Source organism: Pantherophis guttatus, chromosome 8 (assembly GCF_059756535.1).
Source record: "Pantherophis guttatus breed Tessera chromosome 8, ASM5975653v1, whole genome shotgun sequence".
In the NCBI taxonomy this organism is placed as follows: domain Eukaryota; kingdom Metazoa; phylum Chordata; class Lepidosauria; order Squamata; family Colubridae; genus Pantherophis; species Pantherophis guttatus.
This window is the reverse complement of record NC_142070.1, coordinates 6,055,800-6,070,225: the sequence shown is the minus strand read 5'-3', so window position 1 is coordinate 6,070,225 and position 14,426 is coordinate 6,055,800.

Sequence of the window (14,426 nt, the reverse complement as noted above, 5' to 3'; positions counted from 1 at the left end):
CTCCAGGGGCATTTTTACATTTTGCATTTAGCTCTAGGCATTGCTTTTTCTGACAGCTTTTCATCTGGAAGTATCAAAGCTCTTCGCAAATATTATTGAAGTGAGCAGTATTTTAATAACCTTGGGGAGTAAAGGTATAAATTCCTAAAGGACAAAACTAAACTTTTCTTGTTAATCTGTGGTTTCCCCCCCCCCATCCTTTCTACAAGGCTGATGTATCCAATATAAATACATCTTCTGCCTTGATAACATACAGATATCATAAGAGTGCTGTGATATACATACCAATAACATAAATCTAAGGCAGATAAATAGCATAACTTCCTCTGCAGAGTATTTGGGAGAAGGAAGGAAAAATTGAATCCTTAAAACCTTTTCAAAATTCTAGGCTTCCTACCTTATCACATCAACGCTGCAATTTTAATGTGCATTTGAAAACGTTGGATATCGCTCCAAAATTATCATACATTCCTCCAAAGTGAACAGATGTGCAAAAGCTCCCCTGGAAATGAGCCGATGTATGGACTGCAGATAAATGCAAATCAGTTTTTTTTTTTCCTTAGCCCAAATTTGATGCTTATCAGACCATAAGCATGGTCTGGGGGGAAAAAAACCAGCACAAAAGTAGGAAAAACAGATCTGGGAGAAGACACTGTATCGACCAAGTTTCCTCACCTCCAGCATTGTTAAAAGAACTATATATTTCAACACATGTACCTGACAGTTAGCTTACAGCTCTAGTGGTGTAGGTGAAGATTTAATACATCTCACGGCTGGGAATTGTGCTGCTATTTGATCACAATAACACAGGTTGGTCCAGAAATAAATTAGTCCCACTTCTGTGTACACACACACACACACACACACACACACACACACACACACACACACACACATCTCCAGTCAATTTAGTTCTGTATCAATTAACATGGGGTGAATTATTTTCATGGTTTCTTGCTTTAATTCACAAATTGTGATCATTTTCCAGATAAACCTGCATTTCAAAATCAATTTTTTTCTTGTTTTGGTCGCCACGATGTAAAAAAGATATTAAGACTCTAGAAAGAGTGCAGAGAAGAGCAACAAAGAGGATTAGGGGACTGGAGGCTAAAACATATGAATAACGATTGCAGGAACTGGGTATGTCTAGTTTAATGAAAAGAAGAACTAGGGGAGATATGATAGCAGTGTTCCAATATCTCAGGGGCTGCCCCAAAGAAGAGGGGGTCAAGCTATTCTCCAACGCACCTGAAGGCAGAACAAGAAGCAATGGGTGGAAACTAATCAAGGAGAGAAGCAACCTGGAATTAAAGAGAAATTTCCTGATGGTGAGAAAAAATAATCAGTGGAAATTTCAAAAGTTATGGGCACTCTATCACTGGAGGTTTTTAAGAAGAGATTGGACAGCCATTTGTCTGAAATGTTATAGGATTTCCTGCTTGAGTAGGAGGTTGGATAGAAGACTCCAACGTCCCCTTCCAACTCTATTATTCTCCCTCTCCCTCTCCCTCTCTCTCTTTCTGTCTCTCTCTCATCTCTCTCTGTTTCTGTTTCTCTCTCTCATCTCTCTCTCTCTTTCTGTCTCTCTCTCTCTCATCTCTCTCTGTTTCTGTTTCTCTCATCTCTCTCTCACACATCTCTCATCTCTTTCTCTCTCTGTGTGTTTCTGTCTCTCCCTTTCTCTGTTTCTCTCTCTTTCTCTCTCTCTGTTTCTCTCTGTGTGTGTTTTTCTCTGTGTGTGTTTCTCTGTGTGTGTTTCATTCTCTCTGTGTGTTTCTGTCTATCTCTCATCTCTCTCTATCTCTGTTTCTCTCTCTGTGTGTGTGTTTCTTTCTCTCTCTCTTTCCCTGTGTGTGTTTCTGTCTCTCTCTCATCTCTGTCTCTCTCTATTTCTGTCTCTCTATGATTCTCTCTCTCCCTCTCCCCACAGACACATACCCACAGAAAACATATGCATGAATATGTGTGTGTATGTGTGTGTCTGTGTATTGGGATGTGTGCATGTAGGCCCTGTTAAATATCTTGTTAATAATATTTTTCTCTCTAATATTTTTCAGACACTGAATCTGGCAAGAGCTGCCTTGTAGCATTCAGAAAGATAGGAAAGCTATTATCTAACGTCTGTGCACACATTAGTCGGGGATACAGAGATGAAAAGAATTGATATAATAATTCATTCCGTTCAAATTCCTTCAGCATTATTAATATTAAATAGTCGTGTCCCTTTGGAGAGCCTTGAAGGAGCCTCGTAACTGAATACAAGCAAGCCTTTTCTTGTTTCCTTGCTTACAAATTTCAATATTCAAAATCCACTTCAACAAAAACCTTGGTAGACAAAAAAAAACCAAAAAACAAAAAAACAAGGCAACATTAATATCTAGATGGGAAAAAAAAGAAATGATTTGGTTCACAATGGGGACGTAAATCACTGAAAGAGCTCAGAGAGGATAGTAAGTCAGTTTTTAATCAACACGAATGGTTGGGTTTTCGCAGGGGTGAAATCCAGCAGGTTCTGACAGGTTCTGGAGAACTGGTAGAGGAAATTTTGAGTAGTTTGGAGAACCGGCAAATACCAGCTCTGGCTGGCCCCAGAGTAGGGAGGGAATGGAAATTTTGCAATATCCTTTCCCTGAAGTGGGGAGGGAATGGGGATTTTACAGTATCCTTCCCCTGGAGTGGGGTGGGAATGGGGATTTTACAGTATCCTTCCCCTGGAGTGGGGTGGGAATGGAGATTTTACAGTATCCTTCCCCTGCCACGCCCACCAAGCCACACCCACCAAGCCACGCCCACAGAACCAGTAGTAAAAAAATTTGGATTTCACCACTGGGGTTTCGCACTAAGTTGTGCTTCCGTGACTTGTCTAACCTACAGGTAGTTCTCGACTTACATCCTTACAGACTTTCCATTGCTAAGGAAGGCAGTTACTATAGGCGCTTTGCCCCATTTTACAACCTTCCTTGCCACCGTCGTTAAGTGAATCGCTGCGGTTATTAAGTCAGTAACGCCGTCGTTAATCGAATCTGGTTTCCCCCTTGACTTTGCTTGTCAGAAGGTCCCAAAAGGGGATCACGTGACAAACCCCACCCCAAATTCAGGATGCTGCAACTGTCATAAATATGAATCAGTTGTCAAGCGCCTGAATTTCAATCACGTGACCATGAGGATGCTGCAATGGTCATAAGTGTGAAAAACGGTCATAAATCACTTTTTTCAGGGCCATTGTAACTTAGAGCGATCAATAAAGAAGGCTTGTAAGTTGACGACTATCTATATAACCCAACCAAGGACTCCAAGTGATTCAAGGACCCTCTAAAAGGATGCAAATGACCAGCTGTCTGCAAGGAATATCAACCCTTCCATTCTCCACTATCCTGTCAGAAGCTGAAGAAGCTTCTTGGATGAGAAGCGAAACGTCTTCAAGAGAAAAAAACAAGAAAATCCAGTTACCTCCTGAAAAAAGCACCTTTGGGACAACCACGACCTGCATAACTGAGAATCTCTACAGAACTTTTATATAACCCAATGCAAGTAGTCCTCAATTTACAACCAGTTGATGGTACAATGAGCATTGGAAATTGCAACAGGTGGAAAAGAGGTGCTTCATACACCTCTGGCCATCTTAAAATGCCATCTCACACACACAGATACACAGAGAGCAATGTTGCCTCTTTTTAGACACCGGGCAATTGGCTTGCCTTTACTAACTGCAATAGTCCAAGGTCACATGATTGCAATTTGCGATGTGTTTTTGCCAATTTTTGGCAAAAAACCCAACAAAACAAAACACCTCCTTTCACAAGAATGGGTTTGCATTTATGACCGCTGCATTCATGAAACTACTGACACACAAAATACCGTATTTTTCAGAGTATGACGCACCTTTCTACCTCAAAAAAGAGGGTGAAAGTCTGGGTGTGTCTTATACTCCGAATGTAGCTCCACCCAGCCTCTGAAATGGAGATTTCAGAGGCTGAAAAAAGCCTCTGAAAGAAGCTTCAGAAAAAAAGCCTCTGAAAGAAGCTTCAGGAAAAGAGCCTCTGAAAGGCTTTTATATAAAATAATATGGTAAGCACCGAAAGAAGAATCAGTAAAGGTTCTAACCAAACTATGCTAACAAATCTGGAGAATGACACAATAACCAACAGATGGAAAGAGGTTAATCTACATACCAATACCAAAGAAAGGAGATTGAACAAAGTACAGATACTCCTTCAGAATAGAAGCCTCTGAAAGAAGCTTTAGAAAAAAGGCCTCTGAAAGAAGCTTCAGAAAAAAAGCCTTTTTTTTCTGAAGCCCTGTTTCGGAGGCTTTCAGAGGCAGAAAAAAAGTTTTTTCTGAAACAGAGTTTCAGAAGTTTTAGAGACAGGGAAAAAAATCAAGGCACAGAACTCACAACCAAGGAACCTGTTGCTAAAATTCACCTCTGGAAACAGCTGATTGGGGGTATTCCAGGAGGCTGATCCACCCCCCAATCAGGTTTTTTTTCTTATTTTTCTCCCCAAAAACTAAGGTGCGTCTTATACTCCAAAAAATACAGTAGTCATGTCCATGGAAGAAACATAAATAAGATTTCTGAGGTTTATCTAACCAACGTTTTGCATAGTTTGTGTTTTTCTTTCTCTAGAGGTGACATGAGTACCACTCTGTGTTTTTTTTCCTCCTGTAGTTCAAAAATAAAGGAACAACAGGCCTTTTGATGTTTCCCCATTATAACCTATAGAATATTTAACAACTGTAGCTTCAAACTGGATTCAGCTGGATATTTTTTAGCTCAAAATTTCAAATTCATATCAAGGGCTACCAAAATCCCGTCAAACACTGAGAATAAAAATTGGTTCTTGCTTGGTTCACACTCCCCGGCATGATTCAAAACTCATCCATGAATAATAAATATATCCATTTCAAGTTGGACAAATTCATAACCTGATAATTACACAACCCCTGTGGTTCTGTCTGCTATCTTTAGTATGCAGTTGACAAAACAGCATGGGATATATAGTAGCTCTCAAGAATAAATATTCAATGTTTTCTAATCTGATTATATATACATATATATAATATATATATATAATTTATTGATGATAAGCTGATGAAGGGAGGAGAACTTGTGGCTCAGTGAAATAGATCTATACTAGTCTCCCTTTATTTCTTTATCAGTGAAATATAAATTTGGTATAAAATGATTTGTCGTGAATGCGACTGCTTGAGGGCTCCTGGATTGGAGCTGAAAGGCACTTACAGTGGTTCATTTAGTGACCATTCAAAGTTACAATGGCACTATAACTTAGGACCATTTTTCAAACTTATGACCCATCCTCATGGTCACACGATCAAAATTCAGACGCTGACAAGCAAAGTCAATGGGGAAGCCAGATTCACTTAACAACCGTTTTACTCATTTAACAACAGCAGTCATCCACTTAACAACTGTGGAAAGGAAGGTCGTAAAATTGGGCAAAACTCACTTCACAAATGTCTCACTTAGCTCCTGAAATTTGGGGGTCAATTATGGTCGTACGTCGAGAAGTACCTGTATATTAATGCGAACATCCATCTTCACATATTTACCTTCACATATTTCGTTGGTGAAATTAATTTCTTATTTCATTTCAGTATTATCTGTTGCTCCAACCAATGCACACCGAATTTTCCATTTTCCAACATATATATTACAAAGGGATACAAAATGGTTAGCCCAAATTGGGAGACAAATACATTTGGGTTTATAATTCCATTAACATTTTTTGGGGGGGGGAAGGGATATGTGATTTGATAGATTTGTATTATAATATGAAATATTATATTTCATATTCTTGCCTCAATGCTTTAAAAGAAAATGATTTACCTCAGGATAGAAGGACCCCAAATTGCAACCTGAGGTAAACATCTTTTTACAAACCGAAAATGGGAAAGTGAGCTCATTTTCTGTAAATAACAAATCACGGTGAGCTGCCGTCTTGAATGCGGTTAGCAAATGAGGCCAAATTAAAGCATTATAATAAGCAAATACTTTATTATGAACCAGTCAAGCACCATACTGTGCCGAGGGCGAGTAAATGAGCAGGATGAGAGGAAATATCAATAAAATGCTGCGGAAGACAAATGAGAAGCGGATTTTTTTTAAGACTGGGAATTGACCAATTATAGCGCTAACCAAGCTTGCCACAGTAACACCTCTGTCTGGATGAAGATAACTACTAAATCATCATAAGCAGTAGGGAACAGCAGGGTGATATGTTAAGTCCACCAGCTTTCTTTACACCAGCAGAATGACTTCCTCTCCTCATTTATATTCCGGATGGTATCTTCTCCAATGATGGTCATCAGTTCCTCCTGCTCTATCTTTCACTCAGAAACAAAATCGATGCAGAACTGTGATTAAACCCTGGGTTATATAACAGAATAACAGAGTTGGAAGGGATCTCGGAGGTCTTCTAGTCCAACCCTCTGCTCAAGCAGGAGATCCAACACCATTCCAGACAAATGGCTGCCCAATCTCTTGAAAACTTCCACCGATGAAGCACCCACAACTTCTGAAGGCCAAACTGTTCCACTGATTAATTGTTCTGTTAGGAAATTTCTCCTTAGTTCTAGGTTGCTTCTCTCCTTGATTAGTTTCCATCCATTGCTTCTTGTTCTACTCTCAGGTGCTTTGAAGAATAGGTTGATCCCCTCTTCTTAGTGGCAGCCCCTGAGATATTGGAAGACTGCCATCATGTCACCTCTAGTTCTTCTTTTCATTAAACTAGACATACCCAATTCCTGCAACTGTCAAGGCTCCAGGTAACACCCTCCCAATGAAAGAAGACTCTGAGGCTTTTAATTTCCTCAAAGTTCCATTTTATTGAAGATGTCATATTGGCACATCTGGGAAAACTTGAATCTGAAAGCTTCCAGGTTTTCTCCACCCAAAAGAAAGTTCAAGTCCATGCCCAGCACCCACATGTCCATCCCAAGATCTAATCAGGCACCATCCAAAACTGGAGAAACCTCCCAGTCACCTCATCGCAGCTGTGGCCTTGACTCTCTGAGAAAAGAATGTTATTTTGACTACCTATCACCCATACTCTTCACAATCCCTCTTCCCATTTTCCCAAAGTAGAAAATATGGCAGGCCTGAAGGCCCAAACTGTAAAAGATGGCTTCCAGGTCTGTCAGCAACTTTTCTTCATATGTTCTAGCCTCCAATCCCCTAATCATTTTTGTTGCTCTTCTCTGCACTCTTTCTAGACTCTCAACATCTTTTTTTAAAAAAAAAAATATCGCGGCCACCAAAATTGGAAACAGCTTCCCATTTACAGGAAAGAGCTACAGCCATTTTGCTTTATATAGCATTCTCAACTCTGGAAAGTATTAAAGAACAGAGTGGGTGTTTAAGGATTGTTCTTGTCTTATTGAACTAGCCAATGACCTACTGCGGTTCGTCCCACAATGAAGTGAAACGTATTATCTGAAACAGCCAGGCGCCTTGAGGTGACATAACGCAGAAAACTATATGTGGGAAGTAGAGCAGAAAAGCACACTATGAGGTCGTCTTGATGATGAATGGGGAAATTGGCAGAAAACAGCATCATCCGTTTCTTCCTTGTGTAAATGACCACTGGCCTTTTTTCTGAGGATTGGGCAAGTTACTGTAGCAGCCCCAGGATTGAATGTCTGAATCTATGCATCAGAATAACAGAGTCGGAAGGGACCTTGGAGGTCTTCTAGTCCAACCCCCTGCTTAGGCAGGAAACCCTACACCACTTCAGACAAATGGTTATCCAACATCTTCTTAAAAACTTCCAGTCTTGGAGCATCCACAACTTCTGGAGGCAAGTTGTTCCACTGATTAATTGTTCTAACTGTCAGGAAATTTCTCCTCAGTTCTAAGTTGCTTCTCTCCTTGATTAGTTTCCACCCATTGCTTCTTGTCCTGCCCTCAGGTGCTTTGGAAAATAGCTTGACTCCTTCTTCTTTGGGGCAGCCCCTGAGATATGGGAACACTGCTATCATATCTCCCCTAGTCCTTTTTTTCATTAAACTAGACATACCCAGTTCCTGCAAGCGTTCTTCATATATTTTAGCCTCCAGTCCCCTAATCCTCTTTCTTGCTCTTCTCTGCACTCTTTCTAGAGTCTCAACATCTTTTTTACATCGTGGTAACCAAAACTGGATGCAGAATTCCAAGTGTGGCCTTACCAAGGCATTATAAAGTGGTATTAACATTAATTTAATGTTAATATTAAATTAAGTTGTTCCAATGATTAATTGTTCTAACTGTCAGGAAATTTCTCCTTAGTTATAGGTTGCTTCTCTCTTTGCTTAGTTTCCATCTGTTGCTTCTTGTCCTGCCTTCAGGAGCTTTGGAGAATAGCTTGACTCCCTCTTCTTTGTGGTAGCCCCTGAGATATTGGAAGACTTCTGTCATGTCACCCCTAGTCCTTCTCTTCGTCAGACTTGACAAACCTAGTTCCTGCAACCATTCTTCATATGTTTTAGCTTCCAGGCCCCTAACCATCCTTGTTGTACTTTTCTGCACTCTTTTCAGAGTCTAAAACATTTTTTTTTAATAATATGGTGACCAAAACTGGATGCAGGATTAGGTATCAAACCGGTTACATTAATTTGCATTTCTAATCTAATCCAAAAAAAAAAATCATTTCTACACAGAGGCCATTGTATCCAGAGAACCTGGATTTGATTTGGGGCATCTAATTGAATCTGGTTTTGAGTTTAACTTTCCAAGTTGATTTAGAAAGTCAATTCAATTTGGAGAGTCAATCACAAACACCTGACATCAAATCTCCAAACCAAATTTTTTGGCGTAGTTCTGCTATCAACTACAGTACATTTAATTTAAACTGAAGGTGTACCAAGTGAAATCAAATTTAGATTTTGTCCTGACCTCATTCTGTTTTTTTTTTTTTTAGAAATGTGGCACCTAAGTAAAACAATGAGAAGAAGTTTTTTTCTGCCTGCTCTCATATAGTGACTGTTCAAAGTTATAACAGCACTGGAAACAGTGACTTATGACTGTTTTTCACACTTACGACCATTGTAGCACATTGTCACATGATCAGAATTCATACACTAGACAACAGGTGTGTATTTGCAGTGTCCCAGTGTTCTGCCCCAGCTACGGACCCCAAAAAATGCAGCACACACAAAGTCCGTTCAAACCTTGGTTTACTAAATAAATCAGTTTTTTACAACAACGGTTGTTAATTAACTGCATTAACAGCCACCAAGAATTCAAAGAATAATAACTGAAAGCTTACTGTGGTTGGCAGAATGCCCAGAAGCAATTTGCAGGAAGCTGATAAGATAAGCAAGACAAGACACGAAGGTATGTGAACGAAGTTGTTCCCTGCAAATTGCTTCAGTCGGCATTCCTCCTTAAATAGGTTAAGGGAGTGGCCAATTAGCCCCAAGCCTTACTCTCGAGGAGACCTCCTCCTGAGGAGTCACTCCTGCCTTTTGACAGCTCTGCATGCCCATGCATCAAGAAGAGGCTCCTCCTCTTCGTCCTCTTCATCCATGGAAGCTTCTGGAGGTTCTGAAGGCCCTGGCTGAATCCCTGCCTCTGGCACCACATCTTCTCCAATAAAATATAATAAAAAATAAAATATTAAGAATTGAAAAGGACTTAGCAAATATTCGAGATAATAGCTTAGAAGTAAAGTCTAAAGAAGAAACTGGTCACGAGACTTATAATCTAGAAGATATAAAGCAAGGAATTGAAAGAGAGGCTGTAATGTTGCATTACAGGATCACAGAATTTGCGATCAGAATTAGAGGCTTACAGGAAAATAATAGTGATGACTTAAGAAAAACATCTGCTCAAGTGTTGGCTGGGATCTTAAAGGTTCATCACGGGGACGTAATCAGTAAAATTGATAAGGCTTACAGAGTGGATTCCTGGATTGCCAAGCAAAGGCAATTGCCTAGAGATGTGGTAATTTACTTTACAGAAAAAGAGATAAGAAATGATATTCTGCAAAAATCCTTTAACTCTACTTTACAACTGAATGGGAGAAAAATTTGGATATATAAGGAATTGCCGCCCAAGATCTTAAGAGATAGAAAGAAATTTGGGCCCTTGGTGACTGAGTTAAGAAGACAGAATATTTTATACAGGTGGGATGTCCCAGTGGGTATAATATTGAGATATCAAGGAGTAAGATATCAGTTAAATACTCTTGAAAAAGCGGAAGAATTCTATTATAAGGTACTTAAAAAGCAAAACCAACAAGAGATAGAAACCCAAGAAAAGCAGAAGGAGATGGAAATAACGAAGAAACAACAAATTAAAGAGGTCTCCATAGACGAGCCGCTTTTGGATCCTCTTTCAGAGGCCCCAGCTGGATTATCTAATATAAGAGAGGCGGTTCCGGACCCTAATGCAATGATTTGTCAAGCCACAAACGAGCATGTAAGTCAACCAGCTGATATACAATTTACAGAACCAGAAAGATCTCAGCCACAGATGCAAACCCAACAGGATCAAGCTACTCTTCAGCAAAACCAAATAGTTGATACACAATCTACAGAAAGGAGTTTAGGATGGAGATCCAACCCACGAGAAGTTAAGAAAAGAAGAAGTAGGTCTCACAAACATAAAAACTTTTAAATTAAACAACAGTGTAATGCCAGCTACTTATGAGAGGACTGAATATATAAAAAGATAATGGGCAAAATATTGGCTTATTTTATCCTGAGGAGAATGGCAGATCTCTGCAGTGCTGAATTACTGGGTGTGAAAAAGGCCTTAAACCAAATGGTTGGAAATATCTTGTTTGTTTTTTTGGAGTTCCGGATAAATACGTGTATGCTGAGCTACATGGCAAGAGACTTATTGGATTGGGGCACGCAGAAGATCTGGTTGTTACCCTATTATGATGGTTGGAACCAATTATCTGGATCAAAGACACCTCCATAAACATTATATGGAATATAATTATAAAGTCACTCGGGTGGTTGTCGGGGTTTTTTCTTTTCCAATATGAAGATATTTGTTGCTGATGGGGGCAGATGGTAACTGAAGATATCGAAAATGCTGTTGGAATAAGGATGCGATGTTACCCTAACATGGGTGGAGTTCATCATCCAGTTGAAAGATATTCCAGAAGATGCTATATGGACTATAAGTTTAGAGTTTTTTTTTTTTTTTCTTTTAGGATCTTATTTACATAAGGGAATATTTTTCTAGGGGATGGGGTAGAAGAATAAAGATATTAAGAATAATTATGGTAATTCTGTAGGAAAGTGGGTGGAGAAAGGTTAGGTTATGGATTGTCTATTTTAAAGAAATGTTTAGATGTGAATATTTGTAACGAAGGGGGGAAACGAAATGGCTACTGGAACTGAATAAGTGTTAAATTAGGATTTTTTGAATACTTAGAATAGAAGTATGTTTTGAAATGTTATATTGTCTGAGGGGTAGTAAAAGGGTAGACTACGAGTAGAAATTGTTAAATTGGGAGATATAATAATATTATTATTTTAAATTAGGAGTTATTAGATAATGTTATAATAGAATGTCACTTTGAAATGCTTATTATAGCATAGTATACGGGGGTATGATAATCTTATTAAAATGAAAGGGTTAGTATATGGAGATTGAGTATGTGGATAGTAAAGTATGAACTTGGATTTTACTATGAGGAAGTCAAGGGGAGGGGGGGTGGGGGGGAGGAGGGGGGGAAAAAGGGGGAAAAATCTGTATTTGAAAAACTTTTTCAATAAAAAAAGAAGAGGCTCCTCCTCTTCGTCCTCTTCATCCATGGAAGCTTCTGGAGGTTCTGAAGGCCCTGGCTGAATCCCTGCCTCTGGCACCACATCTTCTCCAGCCTCCTCATTGTCCGACTCGAGTGCCAGCTGCACAGGCTGCTGGCGCAGCACCACACCAGCCTCCTCGCTGTCAGAGTCAGCTACTAGCTGCACAGGCCACGTACGTGCCACAACACCCAGTATTATGTGGTCACCATTTATGACCTTTCCAGCCAGCTTTTGACAAGCAAAGTCAATGGGGGGGAGCCAGATTCGCTTAATGACAGCATGACTTGTTTAATAACGACAGTGATTTGCTTAACAGCTGTGGGGAAAAAAGTTCATAAAAGAATGCAAATGACCAGCAAGGAATATAAATCCTTCCATTCCCCACCATCCAGTCAGAACTGAAGAAGCTTCTTGGATGAGAAATGAAACCTCTTCAAAGAAAAACCAGAAAGTCCAGTTGCTTCTTGAAAAAGCACCTTTGAGATAAAGTTATTAAAGGTCTCAGTTTAACAAATCCAGTTGCCATGATTTTAACCTTTTTTTAGATACTTTCGGCCTGGATGATTGAGTCTTCATTTACACATTGGAAGCCATTTTGGGGAGAAACCACTGCAGTTGGTGCGGCAACAATTAGTACATTCCAACAACTCTCTGCCTAACTAATTTTTTATTGTGACTGATGACCTTACTTAGATGAGTAACGATACATATCAGACTAACAAAGTTGCCATGGTTTAACCTATTTGTATACATCTTAGTGTCTTAGTGGACAACCAATTAAACATGAGCCAACAGTGTGTGGTGGTAGCCAAAAAAAGGCAACGCAATCCTAAATTGCATTAACAGAGAGATTCAATCACGATCACGTGAGGTACTAATACCACTCTATAAAACCTTAATAAGACCACATCTAGAATACTGTATCCAGTTTTGGTCACCACACTATAAAAAGATGTTGGGACTCTAGAAAGAGTGCAGAGAAGAGCAACCAAGCAGATTAGGGGACTGGAGGCTAAAACATATGAAGAACGGTTGCAGGAACTGGGCATGGCTAGTCTAGTGAAGAGAAGGACCAGGGGAGACATGATGGCCATCTTCCAATACTTGAGGGGCTGCCACAGAGAGGAGGGGGTCAAGCTATTTTCCAAAGCACCTGAAGGCCAGACAAGGAATAATGGATGGAAACTGACCAAGGAGAGATTCAACCTAGAAATGAGGAGGCACTTTCTAACAGTGAGAACAATCAACCCATGGAACAGAAGTTGCCTTCGGAAGTTGTGGGAGCTTCATCACTGGAGGCTTTCAAGAAGAGACTGGACTGCCATCTGTCAGAAATGGTGTAGGGTCTCCAGCTTGGGTGGGGGGTTGGACTAGATGACCTACAACAGGGGTGTCAAACTCGATTTCATTGAGGGCTAAATCAAGGTTGTGTTTGACCTCTGGTGACTGGGTTGGGCATGGCCAGGGTGGGCATGACCAGTTTAACATCACTTGTGTTGGGGGCGCCTGTGGTGGCCCGAGCACTCTACCAGCAAAAACGGGCTCCCAAGTTCCGTTTTAGCCTGTGATGGCCTCCTGCAACCCTCTGCCAGTGAAAACGGAGTCAGGGGTGAGCTGCTGGGGATTCGCAGGGCTTCAGGGGAACCTCTAGCTAAGATTCTATGCAGTTTGGAGAACCCCCAAATCCCTCTCCTGGCTGGCCCCGACCACCCTACCCTGCTCTTCCAGGAGTCCCACCCAGCCTATTTTGGATGCAGGTAAGTGCAGGGCACGCGCGGAGTAGGGCGAAAAATGGGCCTACTGGAAGTTCGGCCTCCAGAGGCTTCTGGAGTCTGAGGAGGCTGTTTTCACCCTCCCAGAGGCTTGAGAAAAAGCTCTGGAGCCTGGGGAGGGCAAAATGCCCTTCCCCCCCCCCCCCCGCTGTGGTGCAGGAGGCTGACTAGGCCACGCCCATCATGGCCAGCTCAAGTTTTGCTCGTAGAGGCATCATGGGCTGGTCCTCTGCTATTTCCAGGGTGACCCCAAGGGCAAGATCTAATCACCCCGCAGGCCAGATCTGGCTCCTGGGCCTTGAGTTTGACACCCCTAACCTACAAGGTGCCTTCCAACTCTTTATTATTCTGTTAATTTGAGGTGGATTGGTTTAATATGCTAAATAATACACCCACAAAAACCCTAACCAAGATTAATACTAAACAATCGCCGGAGTCAGGGATGGGTTTCACTTATCTTTGTTACCGATTCGCGCGTGCAGGCGCGTTCGCTTTTCAGATCATATTTGATGACGTCCGGGTGGATGGGCGGAGCCTCCCGCCACCACTGCAACCCACCGCTGATCGGAGGTTGTAGAAATGGATCGGCTACATCTTTTCTCTTCCCAGGTTTGATTGTATTGTGTGAACACAGCTGGAATGCATTTAAAAATCCTTGAGATGGTAACCTAGCAGTCCGTTCTGTGAAATATTGTTGTCAGAAATAATATTGTAAGACGGGGGGCATATAATACCTGAGAGGGTTGATCTGCAGTTGCTGGAGGTAGATTACAAGGGAAGGAGTCTTTCTTAAGACAGTTCGACCGGCCATGTGGCAGATCTATGCATTTTGCTAACATTTCTGTGAAAAATGCAACATTTGAGGTGGCAGGTCAGGCTGAGCCGAGATGT